An 18,423-nucleotide genomic window follows, 5' to 3' on the forward strand; every position below is an offset into this window, starting at 1 on the left:
ACATCAATGAAATCCTAACAACTAGTGTTTGAAGTTCAGGTAAAAGAAATTTGTTGTGAATTATTATTGTTATTGCTATTATTATTATTTCTTTTGAGTAAAGCATGATTAGACTGCAAAAAGCCCAAACCCTAGTATTATTTTATTGATTTTTTAAATACATATCTGAAGCATTTTGCATTACAAATTCACCACAATATGAATATAACTCTCAGTTGTTGTGCTGCCATAGTTTTATTTTGGGAATACACATAAAGAATGTATGTACTTCAAGAATATTTTTTAATAATATGCAAATGGGAAACCCATGTTCCAAACTCTAGTTACATGTTTTATTTTTTGGGTATATTCCTGAGGATTAGTCTATGAACTTGATTTCAGAAATACATATGGTCTTGGAGCTGTGAGTATCATCTGTTAAATTTTAAATCTTCTGTCTTACAAGCAAGAAGTGGACTTTAAGGCATGTGGATAGTCACATCCAGAGGGTAGTTGATCAATTACTCCATGTCCAGATGAACCCCTAAGGGGTCTATATTGTCACCAGCACTGTTTAATGTCTTCAACAGTGAAACAGACTTTGCGATTGAGTACAGTCGCAGCATATCTGCAGATAACACACAGCTGAGTGATGCAGTTGACATTCCTGAGGGATGGGATTCCATCCAGAAGGACCCTAGCAGCCTTGAGACATTGACCCATGGCAGCCTCATGGGATTCCACAGGGCCAAGTCCAAGGTGCTTCTCCTGGGTTGGGACAACCCCCATAATCAACAGAGGCTGGGGATGGAGGGACTGAGAACAGCCCTGCTGAGACTTGGGGTGCTGGTGGGTGAGAGGCTGGACATGACCCTGCAACGTGCACTTGCAGCACAGAAAGCCAACCATGTTCTAAGCTGTATCCAAAGAACTCTGGCCAGCAGGGAGAGGGGAGATGATTCTGCCTCTCTGCTCTGTTTTTGTGAGACTCCACCTGGAATGCTGCATCCAGCTCTGGGGTCTTCGGAACAGGAAAAAACCACACCTCTGTTGGAGCAGATCTGAAGGAAGGCCACAAAACCCATCAGAGACCTGGAACACATCTGCTCTGAAGCAAAGCTAAAGGAATTCGGGGTGTTCTGACACATCAGAAGAGAAGGCTCTGGGTAGAGCTTATTAGTACTTAGATGGGGCTTGTAAGAAAGATGAGGACAAACTTTTCAGCAGGGCCTATTGTGATAGGGCAAAGGAAAATTGTTTTACTCTGAGAGAGGGTATGTTTAGATAAGATATAAGGATGAATTATTTTATGATGAGGGTGGTGAAAAATTACACCTGGTTGCCCAGGAGGTTGTAGAGGTTCCATCCCTGGAAACATTCAGGGTCATGTTGAATGGGGGATTGAGCAACCTGGTCTAGTTGAATACTTCTCTGCTCACAGCACAGGGGCATCAGACTTGGCGGTCTTTAAAAATCCCTTCCAACCCAAGCAATTCTGTGATTTTATGGTTCTATGGCTCTATGATTCTATGGCTAACACCTAAAATATAAAAAAAAATATATGGCAAGATATAGAGATATGACCATGATTTCATTTTTCTTATTATTCAATGAGTTCCCATTTTACACAATTCGCATGGATAAAGGGTGGCATAGCACTAACACTGTCAAAGGAGAAATATTATCTTCTTTAAAATGGGCTTTAATTAAAACTCTTAATTTGAATAAAAATCTGTCCTTACTGCACACGCTTTTTAAAGACAGGATGTATATTGGCCTGACTCATTCAGTCATGCATTTAAGTAGAATCTCACATTCAGCGAGAGAACTGAGAACTCACGTTCTCAGCTTTCACAGAGGGATTGATGGCAGGGACACATGCAGAGATGGCTAAAATTTGAGAAGGAGGAGCAGTGCCTGCTACCTTGAGGAAGCTGCATTTCAGCAGATGTCTGTAAAAGAAATAATACTAAATTCTTCGCTCATTATTGCAAAAAGCATTGTCAAACACAAACAGAAAAGCAGGGGCTATTAAATTCATATTTAGTGTTATATCTCTCCCAGGCAATAAAAGAACCTAGAAGTAATTGAACTTGTTCGATATATCACATCTCACACATCTCTCCTTTCAAGTCCAGAAGACTTGGATTATATGCTGTTTTCTTGGAGTCAGTTCTCCAGTATTTGCCTAATGTTACTGCTGTAACTTCACTGTCATGACTGTGATGCCACTAAGCCTCAAAGACTAGTGAAAGTGAGCAAAATTAAGATCTGTTCCCAAGTCTTCAGGTGGATGCTGAAATGAGGCAAAGCTGTGCAAGGAAAGCAGAAAAAGCATTAAATATGCAGAATGAACAAATATACAAGTTCAGCATTGGATCACTGTCTTGCACCACGTTTGCATATCCCAGGATTCTTCAGACTGTATGTCATGTTAGGACACGATAGGAAGTTACATGTAATAAGTACAGATTGCATTAGTGGGAAAGCTTTTAAATGGCCTAGATTTAAATTATTATTTATGCATCAGTCTAATTCTTGTCTAACTTAATAACTATCAGTTCTGGGTACTGAAATCAATAGACTTTTGGAAAGACATTAATGTCTTTTTTTTTTTTTTTTAATATACAAACTAATGCTACTGATATCTAGACTTTAGCCTTCTTATCAGCAGGTACTGAAGAGATTTTCATTGTTATTTATCTCTTCCATTCTGTACAAATTTCTTACTGAAATCAAAACGAAACTTAAAAGCCTGCTATGCAGATCAGAAAAAGTGACAAAATTTAGCCCCATGTCTGTAAATATATGACATTTTTCAAATGCAGGACTTAAAGGCATCAAAATTTACTGTTTTAATGAGTCGTTTGAGAACACAGGGCTCAGTAAAGCAATTAGCAACATATGAAGCATAGAAAAAATGCACACAATTAGGAAGACAAACAGTAGAATAAAGACTATCTCCTCTGGAGAAAAGCAAACTGCAATTTCCCTGCTACCTGAATTTGGTTCATTACTGAAGGGAGTGCTGAAGATCTCCCTAATGAAGGAAAATCATCAGACCGTAAGGAAAATATATAATACTACATCTGCTCCTTTAAGAATGACAGCTATAATTATTTTACACATAATGGTTTATCTTGAACCAAATAACTTACTTTCACTCTATCTAGAAAACATAATCCTACCCCTTCTTAAAAGCCTGGGTGAAATTTAGCAGACTAAGCTCACTTTAGCTTGTTAATGCTTTAAAAAGATCAAATCCAAATTAAGAGAGAGAAATCAAAATCACAGCGTGAGCACGATATCTTAATACTACTTTTACTATGATTTATTCCATGGCAAAGCAGAGTTAATCCAGATTGTTCTGCAGAGAGTTTGGTAAAATTTATATCAGATCCTTCTGACATAACAGTCTTGCAGCCACAATATATTTATGTGTGTACCTTTACTGATCAGGTCCTCATATTATACCAATTCTGTAATTTTAAATTTTAGTATAATAATTTTTTACAGCAGTACACATTCCAGACCTGTGTTCAATGGACTATCTTTAAGGTCTGTAGATTCAGTGATGGATTTTGCAAATGGTACTGTGAGCACTTCCTGTGAGGAGCAACACCTCTGATAGTTAGTACAGTATCCTAATGGAGCACCGAGTATTGACTAAATTCACATTTCCAACCAAGGAATTTGGTATCAAAATATTACTCTTCTGCTCACTTTCTGAGCCACCTTGTATCATGAACTGGATTGTTGATGTTAGCAAGATTGTATATGCAACATTACAATAAAATATTTTTGTAGTGATTAACTGATCCCATAAGAGTTTTTTAGTAAGAAGATTCTACTTGAATTAGGTATGAATACTTCCTTAAGTTTCAGTACAGGTCAAATTCCTGTCAACACTAAAATTGTCTTCCATAAAAATGGAATTTTAAATCAAGTTCTTGAACTATGAATGTCCTATAAAAATAGAATGACCCATGTTTTTATCACCTTCAAAATATTTTATTGATCATTAAATGCTTATAGATGATTATTGTTTTATTTTTCTTGTTCTTTTTGATTTTTTTCCCCTAAGGAATAGATCCATCTTGGAAGTTTATCTCAAATGTTGAATTCTATCCTTTTTAATTAGACTACATAAACAATTGCCACTTTAGTCTTTGCAGTTCTTTGAATTGCCTTTGAATCAAGATCAGAGACTACAATAAGAAAACTTCCTATAGTTTTATATCTTTCTATGTTTTCATGTTGAAAAACTTAACATTATTCAATATTAGTTGCACTAGAAAGAGACAAATGTAGAACTTTGCTGTCACTTCTTTTCATGTACTTTACTGGAGGAAAAATAAATTTTCAGGAACAAACATAATTCACAAAAATAATGTTTTGAAGACGGGAAAGCATTGTTATTTTATTATTTCTTGTCACTGTTCAAAGCAAATAATATCCGTACAGCAAAAAAATCGAGTAGGGAAAACGCGTATCTGGAGAAAATCGTAGTCCTGTTACTGTACAGTGTAAGACCCTTTTCCTCATTCCAGATATTCATTTTAATTGTCAGCAGCTTAAACATTTTGAGCTCTTGGAGCTGTTGGTGCCTTCCATATTTCTTCCTTGTGGTTTAAATTTGCAGGAATGAGGGCTGCCGAGGCAGGGAGATGAAAGCGGCTTCATCCGGCCAGACACAGCCGGGCCCTGGCAAAACAAACCACCAACCTGCAGCTCAGACCCATTGGGGACCCTCTGGCCAGCTACCTCCTCTGACCTGCCAGCTGATTGCAGGTGGAGGAAAGGGGATGGCTGAAACAATTTGTCCTGGGTTGTAGTTTAAGATGTATTCTATCACCATCTTCAGTTAATGGCCCATCAATGCCTTGCCATGACTCACAGATAACTCCCTCCAGGAGTTATCTCTCTTTAATGGGCCATCAAGGAGCCCCTGTATGACTCATCATCCCATTGTGAGATGCTCCACCCAGGGGGAGGAGCCAAGAATTCCCACCTGGATATAATCTGGGATTTGGGACAGTACAAGCAGATCTCACCCACTGGATTCCCAGAGGACTGGAACTACTAGACCTGTCTATGGGATCACTGCTTCAGGAAGACCACCTCACCTGGACTGCTTCCATCACCCTGCTCAGGTTGTATTCTGACTCTGTCAGTGTTTTTTTTTTTTTATTATTGTATTTATTTTTTTTTTCCCATTTCTTCTCATTAAATTGTATTTCTGACTTGGAGCCTCTCACTCAGTTTGTTTCCAAAGCACAACACAATTACCATAGTTTTGGCAGGTTTGCTGTCACAAAGCAGGGCAGTTTGGTGTTTCCACTTAGAGAGTGATGAAAAAAGCAGCGTTAGACCCTTGTCATGGCAAGGACAAGTGTTGCCTCAACTTTGACTGTTTTTTACTGTTTGCATTTTGTTCGCATGCAGCTTCAACTAAACTATGTATATTTTTAGAATTGCTTTACATATTTCATCATGATTGATGGTGATGTTCATCAATGAGGTCGAAGAGGTGGCTGCCTGTGCAGCCAACCTTTGGCCTGCTTGTAAAAGGTATTTAAGATGGAGTCAGAAAATAGAGAGCTTTCCTGCTTGACCTCCTGCTGCCTGCCTCGTTCTTTGGAGTCCCTAACAGCAACGGATGAGAAAGCAAAAAAAGGATGAAAGGAGAAAGAGAGAAAGAAAGAGAAAGAAAGAAAAAGAAAGAAAAAAAAAAAATAGAGGATGAAAACATGGCCAGCATAATATCTGTGCTAAAAATTCTGCCCTAGAGTGTCACATCCTCCTGGTTAAATTCTTGGTTCTACCCTCAGTAATGTTGCTTTTCTACAGCATCATATGTTCTGTGATAAACAAAAGCACAGCTAAAAACAGCTGTGCATAGAAAAGACTCTAGTGGTGCCTAAGAAAGTACTCATTTTTCAATAAACTAGTGATATCATGCTCAACAAACCTTTTATCTTTAAAAAAAAAGAGTCCAAACTGACTAGGTTAATAATTAGGGTTGTTTCTTCTTTGGTGCCCTCCATGTGATCTGAGTATTATGCGTACCAAAGTTTGAGGCAAGCCACTGAGGCAGGGCACCCATGGCAACATTTTCAGAGGTACCTAGATGAAGTTTCTTGCAATGGGATTACAAAATAATTATTATTTATTAAATCATTGTTATTGTTATTGTTACTGATGCTATTATTTCATTATTTTGATATGTTATTGGTAATTTTGAATAGAATCAAGATTATAGAATTGCATCCCAACAGTCACTGAGATAGACAAATTCCATATTCCACATAAAAAAGGTGTGAGTATTGCTTTTTTCTTTTTCTTTTTGACCATGAACCTTTTTTTATTTTTTTTTAATGAAAGGCTGGTACATGAAGTCAGCAGACCATAGAAATCTATCCTACTGTATGCTTAAGTACTAAAATAATATGTCTCACTAGAATTTCTTTATATAGGTGACTATTGCTACCTGTGGTGGGCAGTAATTTATTGACAATTTGTGAGAAAGTTGAAAAATAGTTCATTTCATGGTTTCTTTTCTTATTATAGCTAAAGTAGCTGTAAAAAATGCTATTCTCTGGTTTTAAGAATTGAGAATGCATAACATGGCATTGACAGTAAAAGGGGACAAAGTGCATCAGATAACACAGCTGCACATCTTTTTCAGAGAACACGGAAAATGCCTTCATTTCCTTCATTGAAAGACCCATTCCTTAGAGATATAATTATGTGTAGCATTGGTGGCCACATTTCAGCTGATATTCTACAATTGCTGGCCTGAGTCCCCAGACACACCTAAATTTCTACTATTTTGACTCATTTTAGGAGGAATGATTCTCAGAAAAGGTAATGAGATGAATAACTGGTGACAAATCTGCTCACAGACATGGGCAGGTCCACCAGGAGTCATCTGGCTTGGCAGAAATGCAGCTGAGTGGTGAGAGGAGCCCATCACTCTGGTGCAGTTGGCCCTAGAGTGCCCAATATCACACTGGATTGTTTCTTATTGAGTCTGGGTTCTTTTAGTCCCTCCAAGATGCCATGGACTCTAGAACTCCATGTCGTGCCATTGGGCATAGTAACCTCTTAGAATAAAAAACAACTGGAGTGAGTAGGGTGCCTTTTGTTTTCTAAATCTCTGTTTTCACAGTAATTTTGCTTCTCTGGATATGCCACAGACACATATAGCCTGAACACATCTGAAACCTCCTGCTCCCATGTTAAATGAAGCAGGAGCAACCTAACAGCTGATCGAGAATCAGTCTTGGGCAGGATTCATCTTTTTCATATTAGATCTCTAGAACTTAGGCTTTTATTCTAACTTTTATATCTCTAAGAGTTAAGATTGTATATAGACTCTTACTATCAGCAGAGAGAGAGGGGGGAAGAGAGACTTTCAAAAAGAAGGTAGAACTGTCTAAGACATGCTTGAGAGGAGGAAGACCTTCTAGAATTATGCATCCCTCTCTGCAGACACCACATACCTGCAAACCTTCTTCCACTGTCAAAAAAAAAGAAAAAAAAAAAAGAAAAAAAAAAAAAAAAAAAAAAAAAAAAAAAAAAAAAAAAAGAAATAAAAGAATCCAGACTGAAACCAAATTACAATCCCGCAAGAAAAACAAATAATCTCTTGCTTCTTCTCAGCATTCTTAGCAAGGAACTCAAAATACATTGAGGAATATAAAAGACTGTGATGAGTTTGGGCATTGTTATTTTAAGCATTCCCTTAAAACTTTAAAATCCTGATATAGCATACATATTTTGCAAGAACATGGTGTGACTCTTGGGGATGGTGTTGTGCTGAGCCAGGAATTGGACTTCATGGTCCTTGTGGATTCCTTCCAACTCAGCACATTCTGTGATTCTGTTTCTGTAATTCTGTGAGTCTTTTTACAGACATGATTGTACTGAGATAGGAGACTTTGAAGTGTTGTCAATTTTTCACCAAAAGTATGTTGCAGCACGTCATTATAATTTCTTAATGGTTTTTTTGGTGTTTAACCAAAAAAGAGATTTATTTAAGCTTTTTACTTCTTTTTGGTTTGGTTTTTTTTTTTCATTATTTAACATTGCATAATTCTTTTTTCTGTTATTTATCTAATGTAAGGGATGCTATAAAGAAAAATTCAGTAACATTCATTACAGGAAAAGTCATTGGTGGTTTTTTTATTCCATGCTTATTTTGGGAAATGGATACCTATTTATTAGAGTTACTTAGACACTTGGGCTGTTAACATGTAAATTTTCTACAAGAATGTTCTCTTGGTGATGCATTTACAATAACAGAATGAAAAAAGCCTTGTAAAACAAGATAAAGTAAAATTAATGAAAATCACTCCATTCTTCTTACATACTGACCTCAAGTTTTTCACTTCTTGTAAACATCTCTTGGACTACTCTTTTTACTTCTGGGACTCATTTCAAATCCCAATATTAGGTCCAAGGAAAATAAGTAAAGAAGTCTGTTTAGTTTCCATCATACTTGGCAAGTGAAAATTCTGGAGAACTGAAGGTCTGAACAGCTGTATCACTCAGTTTTCTCTTTTTCTTAGAATACAATTTAGATTTCAAGGACATAAACAAAAAACTCAAAAAATTAAATCAGCACGTTATTTTTTCTGTTTTTTTTTTTTTTTTTTTTTTTTTTTTTTTTTTTTTTAAATATATCTTAAAGAAATTCATAAAATTGTTTAGTTTGGAAAAGTTTTTCAGACCATCAAGTTCAACTCTTAACACAGCTGGCCAAGTCCACCACCAAACCATGACCTTAAGTACCACATCTACATGTCTTTAAAATACCTCCAGGGATGGTAATTCAACCACGTCCCTGAGTTGCCTGTTCCAAAGCTTGACTACTATTTCTGTGGAAAAGCATTTCCTAATACCCAATCTAAACCTTCCTTGGCACAACTTGAGGTAATTTTCTCTTGTAGATGGCCTCACCAATGAGGTCGAATGTGAAAGTTACTCAATATTTCCACAAGATTTAACTAATTAAAAAAAAAAAAAAAAAAAAAAAAAGGCACAATAAGAGCATGTACCAGTAAAACTATGAAACTATGACACTAACTATAATATATCAAAGTCTTTAAATAAGTGGTAGCCCTGGTAGCCCTGTACAAACTACAGTGTCTCATGGGACTGCTAAGGAATAAAATTTTTATAACAGAAATGCATTTTGTTGTTGTTTTTATAATGAGAATAATTCTAAATGAGAGATGCAGATTGATTTTACTGTGCTGGTCACTGTGAAGTTTAATTTTCAAAATATTTTTATTTCTTTTTGACTAAATCAAAACATGATTTCTGGATAAGCTGAGAGGAAGAGTAATTTAACAATCTAAATATGTTTTGAATGAACTCAACAATTGTATTGTAATTGCTGTTAAGTGTGTGTTACTAAATTGTTTAGACTGCATCTCATTTTGTATGAAGCTGTATTCAAACACCATGAACACAACAAGAAAAAACTAAACAGCCCTCAAGTGTATATATGACATGTGCAAGTCCTTAGAGTAAGAGGGAATTTATCTTTTATTGTCATGCAGCAGAATCCTAATTGCCTTATGTCGACTATGCCAACCACTCTGCCTCTCATCTGACTTTCTTCATGTTATTATGATGGAATGTGAACCAAGACTTCCTTGTTTTACTGCTTTTAAGTGCTAGTCTCAGACACTAATATCTGCTTCTGTTGTTCTAGCCTTTAATTTAGTCTACTGTACAGGAAGTGGCCTATTTAATGTCCTCTCCCTTTTAGTTGACAAAACCTAGCTTGAAACTTCTAAAAGGAAACAGCTGCTCTTTGGTAAAACACAACAATCACATTCCTCTATCCTTCCTGGGACTGAGGATGAGGATTGGTTGCTAAACCAGAAACAGACATTTATTGTGCTAGCAGGTGGCTATGCCACAACCTTCCACATGTCATCTTTGTCTAGCACTTGCTTTCATTCATGAAAGACAAAATCTTGGCACAACTGACCCCACAAGTCGAAATCTTAAAGTTTCTGGGGAAGAAAAATTAAAATTGAAGTGAAAGGTCATAACATGCAGTCCAGATTTTGATTCTCCAGTAGTCTCCTCCCTGGCTTGCCCAGACTGCACGGTATGATTTACATAAAAAATTGTTCTCATCTTCTTTATGAGCCAGGGTGCATAAAAGAAAACTGCAGCAGTGTAAAAGTGAGCTGACAGACTCAGTGTCTCTAGTGCTTGTGGAGAGACCAGAGCACCCAGCAGTAACTACTGACCTCTCCCATATTATTTCCTAACTTTACTGTTGGGAACGACAGCTGCAGTCAGATCAGGTATGCATAGATATTTTGTTGCTTTTTTTACTCACTATTATCATCACTTCCCAATGTAATCACCAGAATAATGAGAAGTTCTTGCTATGGGGATTGAGATGAAGGTGAAAGTTCCCTTTGGGTTCCAGTAACATGAGTCAATGCAGAAAACGTTTTGGAGAGAGGAAAAGTTTTTATGGGGAGGAAAAACCTTCCACTGATGCCCTCTCCCCTGTGGTTTGTAACTTCATTGGGTGGCACATAACCAATGGTCCTTCTTTGAGTTGAGCTGTGCATTCATTATGATTTCTTTTAATGACAGAACTCATCATATTGCACCAAAATTCATAAGTTTGGTTCATTAAAATAGTTCTAATTCCTCTGTACCCAGAATATCCTTCTGAGGCCTTTACAAAATGTGGCTGTGTTTCTGTCAAACAAGACTTCCTGAAATAAAAGGTATCAGTTTTCTAGGAAATATTTGGCCTCTTGCCTACTCATTCTCAGCAACAAAGCACGCCACTGTTAGTGTCCTGGCTATCTGAGACCTTCTCTCTCCTGGCAAGTGATGCTTGTTTGAGCTGAGTCAGTATTTTAGTGCCTAGCCACAATATCTGAGAGCAGTAGCAAAGTGCTTCTTTTTAACAAAATTGCATATCTACTCTATTTTCGTTTTTAACCACATTTGTTAAATGATAATAATATCCTCACACACAGGATGACTTTCTTTTCGTGTCTAACCTAATATCAATGTCAGATTTCATACAACCACAGTCCAAGGGAGCAAGTTCTCTCTACCTATATCTGTAATTCTCAGTCAGCTGCTGATAATTCAATAAGGATATCAAGAATATTTTCTAATGCAAATTCAGAGTTATATGTTGAATGTTCATATCTGAGTACTTTACTATTGGATTGGATGCTAATACTTGCTTCCCTGCTTGACCTATTGACAGTGTGGTCTGCTGGGTTGTGGGCAGGGGGGACACTGTATCTCTTACCATTGTGCAGCTTTCTCTGGCACTTCTGCCACTGGCCTGAAGAGTTGAAGAGATGCTGGGATGTGATGGGAAGGCAAGATGCTGGGAATGGTAATAGGAGTTCCCTGCACTTCTTAGCATGTGGGCACAATGAGGTACTGGTGAGGCAAATTGCCTTGGACTCCACAGTAAATCTCAGTCTCTGGATGAATAAATATCAGATCCTTTTCTAGGACTGTCTTTTCCCCTTAATAGGCTGGCACAAATCTCAAAGAGACTTAGTTTTAGTCTTTCCCTCCCTCAACAAAATAATGGAAGATTACCTTCTCAGCAGAGGTTGGTGAAAGTGTATGAATCTTTTTTTAACATTTAACAAGTTTAAGGTGGTGTTTTTTTTTTTTTTTTTTTTTTTTTTTTTTTTTTTTTTTTTTTTGTTGTTGTTGTTGTTGTTGTTGTTGTTGTTGTTGTTGGTTGGCTGGTTGGTTGGTTGGTGTTTTTTGTTTTGTTTTGTTGTTGTTGTTGTTGTTGTTGTTGTTGTTGTTAGTGTTTGAATTAGACCACTAATTGGTCTAACAGTGAAACTGCAATAGATAGGTATTTAGAGGAACATCTGTAATAAAATCATTCTGGGAACAGAAGTTATAAATGTCAAATTATGTCAAATGTAGCAGGAGATACAGAAATTTTAGAGAATATCACCTGGTCCTGCCTAACTTTTGGCTACTGAGGTTTTGCATGTATCTTTCACTACAGAGTAACTCTTCTCAAGGTAGGTTTTCCTTGGTATAGGTCCTTATGCACAACCACAGTGCATTAAATACCATCAAAACTTTGTGCTGGATTGCTACTGACTGTATTTTTCCAAGGGTGACATTTTTGCTACTGGACTTTTGGACCTTCTTATGTTGAATTATTAGTAAAGATAAATATCTGTCCACTATTCACAGCACATCTATCTTGTCTGGATGTTTTGGGCAGTTTAGAAATGTTGATAACTGGAAGCAATTTCTCACCAAAGACAAAGCAGAGTATTAAATAATTAATCTTTCAAAAGAATAACAGAAATATATGAGGAGAATTCATAATTCTCAAATTCAGACACTTTATTCTGCTACTTGAACTAGCCAAATGACTACATCCAGTGCAGGGAAAAAAACCAGGGACAAAGCAGGCTCAAGGTATAATTGTCTTCATTCCTTAAATCTTAATTCACACCTGGTATGGTGTAGACCCATCATTCCAGGTGATAAAGATGATATTCCTTTTAATACCTGTATAGACATCAGGGGCCCTCCAGAGTGTTACTCAGGTGAAAATAGAATCACTCTCAACTGAGATTTCATAGAATCATAGAATTATAGAATGGTTTTGGTAGGAAGGAACCTTAAAGTTCCATCTCTCCTGCCATGGAGGATTGTTTCTGGGTGCTGAGAAAATTAACCAAGGAAGATACTGCAGTAAATAAGAAGCTTTACACTGGGAGGTTTCACCACTCACTGTGGATGTTCAATCTTGTGGGCAAACTAGGCAAGGTTTTGACAAGTGAAACAGCAAGTTGTTTGGGCTTAATTTTTGGGTCTAGCTACTTTTCCTCTCACTTTAAAAGAATCAAAGTGAAATCAGACGATCTCACATTTTTATGTCTGAGATACACTTTTTTTTTCTTTTTTTAACCAAGTTAATTTATCAGTTGTGGCTCCATTGTAACTGTGGGCTGGAAAGAAGGCATGGATAATGAGAAAAATGAAAATGAAAACTTTCCTTGTAAGTTCTTTTCCTTTTTGGTTGGGAAAGTTTAATAGACAATTTTTTTACTATGCAGAGCATATTTAAAAGATATTTACAAGGACTTTAGGGATAGCTATATGTTTTTGTGTGTTTATGTAAATGAGAAGAAAGTTCTTATAAGAACCCAAGTCAACCAGTCAAAAATTTAAAGTGAAATTGTGAATAAACATAACTATAAAACAGTTAAAACCAGGGAAAATTTATCATCTTGCCTCCAAAGCAGAGTTTAAGTGTTCACTGGACACTTTATGAAAATTATATAAAAATTTCATGTTGACATTATATCCTAAAGGATATAATATACTCAACAGTTTGGAGACATTGAATCTTGACAGACATCAATATGCCCCTCAGTTCAACATGATAGTGTGTAAAGTATGTAGGCAGCCTTGAAAGGAGCTGAAGTTCACATTAAAATTTTTACGCTATTATTTAAAGCTCACATAGAAAGCATCCTTTCTCCACATGTAAATAACCTGCATTGCATCCAGTGGTTCTCAAGGCTGGGCAAGGAATACATGTCTGCTAGCACAATAGCCAAAACACAATTGTCTGTTTTCAGGGTGGGCAGAAAGTTGAAAGTAGCAGCTGGAGCATTAGAGGAACTGACAAGTTATGTTTTTATGACCTGCTTGAAACAATCTGTTTCGACATTTCAGGAATTACCACAGCTTCTGGGAAAAGCCAAACATGTAGTCTGATCCCAACCAGCCAGTGCTCTGTGTTGGAGTTTAATTAAGCCACCTACTGAGAAAGCCACCATCAGGGAAGCTCTTCTCGGGGTCTCGGATTTGCAAACCAGTGGAGAGCATCCAGGGAAGACAGCAGCTTCAACACCCAATATATTTGCCCTAGTTCCTATGAATTACACGCCCTACTTCTTATGAATTATGCATATTGAAAGCCCAGTAAGGAATAATCGTCACAAATTTAGTCATTGCAATACTGAACTAGTCAGTTTATCAATCCACAAATAAAGAATATATTTTACCCACCCTACTAGTTTAGTTTTGTAATTGAGTATTGTAGTTAGACCTTAATTAGTTTACAGATTGTCATTGCCATGATCTATTTACTATTTAAGCTTCTTCTGGTTTAGTTTTAATCCATCACTATCAGTGAATTTTCAGAAAGCTTCATGATGTGATGTAGTGTGTCACTTGTGTCCTTAGATAGCATGATATAAGAATGAAAACAGGCACCACGCCAGAGAACAAAGATCATTAGATGGAATTAAAGAATTGCCATGTACTAGGTGTTAGTTTATATTACATTAGAAAATGAGCTCTTAACTCTAACTTACTTTCAAACAATTTAGTTATATTTTCACAGAATTGCTCTAATTGTTCTTTAAATTTTTGGTAAAATACATTATGAGGAAATTATGAATGATTTTTAAATAAACACTGTGATGATGTCAGTGGGACAGTTCCTGCAGTTTAAAATAACCAGGGCTGGGGCCATATAGAAAAGGTTGATGTGAGGTTTCTTAAGTGTAAGTACAGCTTGGTGCTCATCAGGGCTTGCTAAGATTAGTTTGTAGACCATAAAAGGAAAAGATACATGACTACACTCCTCTTTCTTCTTGTCTCTTTGTCTTTCTTCTCACTTGTTGCTGTTTTTAGAATCAGTCCCATGTTCTACTGGATACACCAAACCTGTTTTTTAATTTTGAAGGACAGTCCATATTGTAGTTTTGAGACACATCTTTAAAAATGTCTTCCCCAACAAATTTCTGCTTTATTGCTTCATCTACTTTGTGCCATGCACCACTTTAAAAGGTACAGTGTGTACCTGTTTGTTAGAGATGGTGCCTTGTTTTATCTTGCAAGGAATCCTTTTATTCAGGAAAGCATGATAACTTGTAAATATTTGGATTATTGTCAAATGCCAGCATCTTAGGTTTGTTTGTAGTAATGATCTGTTTTCTAAAAGTGAGGGAGATAGGGGATTTCTCTATTGATCTCAGGCTTAATCTTATCCTAACAAAAGTCCTGAGGATGTTAGAGGATGCTATTTTGCTATATGGGCTACATAAATACTTAGAATTCATTTTTCACTGAAGTATGCAGCTCACCCTGGGGAAACTCTGTTTGCCAGGAAGGCTGGAATGTTTAAAAAATTAAATGTCATGTATAGAAGTTATGAAACAGATAATGCTTTCCATAGATTAACTCTCTTGCTTGCCAGTCAAACTGGTATCACTTGTAGTGATACATTCATCTATGAATATTTAGTAATTTAGTAATTTGTGCAGAATACATGAAGAGGAGTAATGAGGTTCTTCAATTTACTGGAAAAATACTTGCAGGATTTTTTGAAGTATGAAGAAATTCAATGGCCTGGGAGCTGTTTTATGCAACAGCTTCACTTGTTTGAATATTGCAATGATATTTCTCTGTTTTCAGTTTAAAAATTAGACTCAAGCGCCACTAAAATTACAGGGAAAAATATACTGGCTTCTTTGAAAAAAAAAAGACAATTTACTTGTTTATCTACTACTGAAATGTTCCAGTAATCTTTATTTCTTCCAAATCATAACTTGAAAGAAAATTTATTTAAACCATTTCCTGCTACCCAGAACTGTTGATATCAAAAAAAAGAAAAAGAAAAAGAAAAAAAAAAAAAAAAAAAAAAAAAAAAAAAAAAAAAAAAAAAAAGAGAAAATTGCAGCAAGCACTGCAGAATTAAAAACTTCAAATCGCTCTCGATTTGAAAATATGGTATAGAAATATTTGTTCTTTATAGTAAAATTTTAAACACATTTACTAAAGAAAAGGCATGAAATAACTGCATAAATGATGCATATCTATGTGCAATGTTAGATTTTAAAATTTCATGACTGGCTGTAATTTAGAGGTGTTAGCAGAGTATTAGAATGAGATATCAGCTTTACAACTGTAAGTAACAGTCACTTTTATCATTAAAGGCTTCTTTACATTGAAAATTCCATGGCTTCATTAAAAAAAGGATACACAAGATGATCACACTGTACTCATATGTATACGTGATGAAATAGTTAAATAAATAACTAGAACTAATAAGATTAAGATCCTGAAGAATGGAGTATAGAGGCAAAAAGATCCCCAGATTAGTTTGGTCAGACACACACAGGTTCTTAAAAGAAGCTGCCTATAAGCTTATAGAGGCTTGAGCCACTGACAGGCAGAACAAGAAAAACAACATAAGACATGAGGTAGCTGGGCTCTAAGTCACATTTAACCACCCAGTAACTGGATCTTTGCAGAGCTGAACCTTTAGCATCTGCAGGTTTTGTCAGACATGCCAGCTGCAGAGGATATGAGCACAAGGCTGGCTGCAGGGATCAGAGCAGGGGGCAGGGAGCAGCTCTGACACAGCTGGTGCTCAAGGGTCGTATGTTCTTCCTGGTTTTCACTGTGTTGTGGATTTTACCCACAAAAATGAAACCAATAGACTAGGTGAGGAATAGAAACCAATAGAACAGGTGAGGAATGGCTACAGCAGCTCCTCCACAAAGTGCAAAGGCTGGCAATGCCACAGAGTCCCAGGAGGGAGAGAGTACCTACATACAAATAACAGGAGGTAAATCAGTGACCCAATTTTACTTGTTCTGATTTAGTGTATGGGTCCCTCTTTACAGGGTTGCTAGAACAAGATGAGTTTCAGTCACCTGACTGAGATCATCTCTTTGAGAACATTGATTGGATTAGTTACTTACTTCAAGGTTTCTTACACATGACCCCAGCACACTTTAAGAAATACTCTTTATCCAGTTATAGATTTTATGACAACAATACTTATCACAAGGAATAGTCTCTTCAAAATTACGTATGTATGCTGAAGGTGCTATAAATGTAATTTATGATTATGTTTAAAATTAAAATAGCTACTTACACTTCAGAGAAAGCATGCTTGGGCCTTTTAATTTTGTTTTTGCCATGTACAAGATTAGGGCAGAATCTTAAGTAAGTTGGATTAGTGTCCTTGTGTGGTCTGCAAATAGGATATCTATAAATAACCTTAAGTCTTAGTTTAGTTTGTATTTTAATATGTTCCAGGATTGTGAGAACAGGACTAGAGTGAGAGTATGAGGTGACCATGAGGTAAATTTTATATGATGCAAGAAAAATGACCTGGGGCTCTTTCTCATGAAACTAACGTCATTTCAAGGCCATTCCATGGTTTTTCTCAGGAAGAGGATAATAAATTATATTCATTTTTATTCCAGTTGACCAGTAGCTGATTCTTGGAGCACACTCTGTCTGAATTTAGAAAATGGGGATAAAGAGAAATTCACATACCAAAGAAGGGAAGGTATAATAACAAGTGACAGGTATATCAGATTATTCATTTGTCATAACATCAAAAGAGCTTTGGCTGAAGGTACAGAACAGTGGGAAGGTTAAGGATCATGCACTGTTGGGACTGTTTGGAGATGACAGCATGAATCTTTGTTTGCTTGTTCAATGAGTTGTGACCTTCAAAGTGCTACAGGAATGAAGACATGCAGATGTTGAGAAAAAGCCTCTCCTCAGGAGGCTGCTAGTGTTAAAAATGGTTATTCCTGATTGTCTGAGATTTAGTGGAGAAAGAATAAAGACAAGTGTCATCACCAGATCTGTTGACTTTCTTGATTTTATTGAAATAACTTTTTTTTTTTTTAATCAGAATTTGATGTTTCTTGAAAAAATATTTGCTTCATACCGAAAGAATTGCCTTGATAACCTGTTAATCTGATTTTGGATTCCACAGCTCTTTTTTCACCTCAAAAAAGAACTAGAGGAGGGAAACCCCACCAAAATTGAACCATGCAAGTGTTCACTGGGACCTGCAGCACTTCAGGTATAGTTTGTCTGAACCACTGATGTGAAATATCTGAATTCCAAAATTTCAACTACTCCTGTACTCATTTTATCTTTCATAAAATTTTCTGGTTAGTACAATTTTAAATGAAAAGTTCAATACTTTTCAGTAGCATTAAAAAAATCATTATTTTTCAGTTATAGATGATAAATAAATATGCTTTAGCCAAAAATAAAATGCAATTTTGTCTCAGATTTGCCACTCATTCAGGTTTTAGAGGTGAATAGCATTTATTGGCAGTCTCAAAGAAAATGAAAACAATCAGAAGAAAGAAGATTCCTTAGACTAGAAGCCAAACAAATTGTCCAAAATGGTGGGCTGCAGAAAGAGAAATCCAGGAAGAACTAACTCTAAAATCTGCACAGATATCTCTTTACTGCATTAGAACTGATTTAGAGAAGCTGAAATCTCAGCTTTTGACATTGATTTGTGTTTTAGTCCCTGGCAAGCCACTAATTTTTGTGCACTTTTTCCTGACCAAAAAGGCTTTTTGGGCATTGCAGAGGGTCAGTGGCAGTTTG

Source organism: Sylvia atricapilla, chromosome 5 (genome assembly GCF_009819655.1).
Source record: "Sylvia atricapilla isolate bSylAtr1 chromosome 5, bSylAtr1.pri, whole genome shotgun sequence".
In the NCBI taxonomy this organism is placed as follows: Eukaryota; Metazoa; Chordata; class Aves; order Passeriformes; family Sylviidae; genus Sylvia; species Sylvia atricapilla.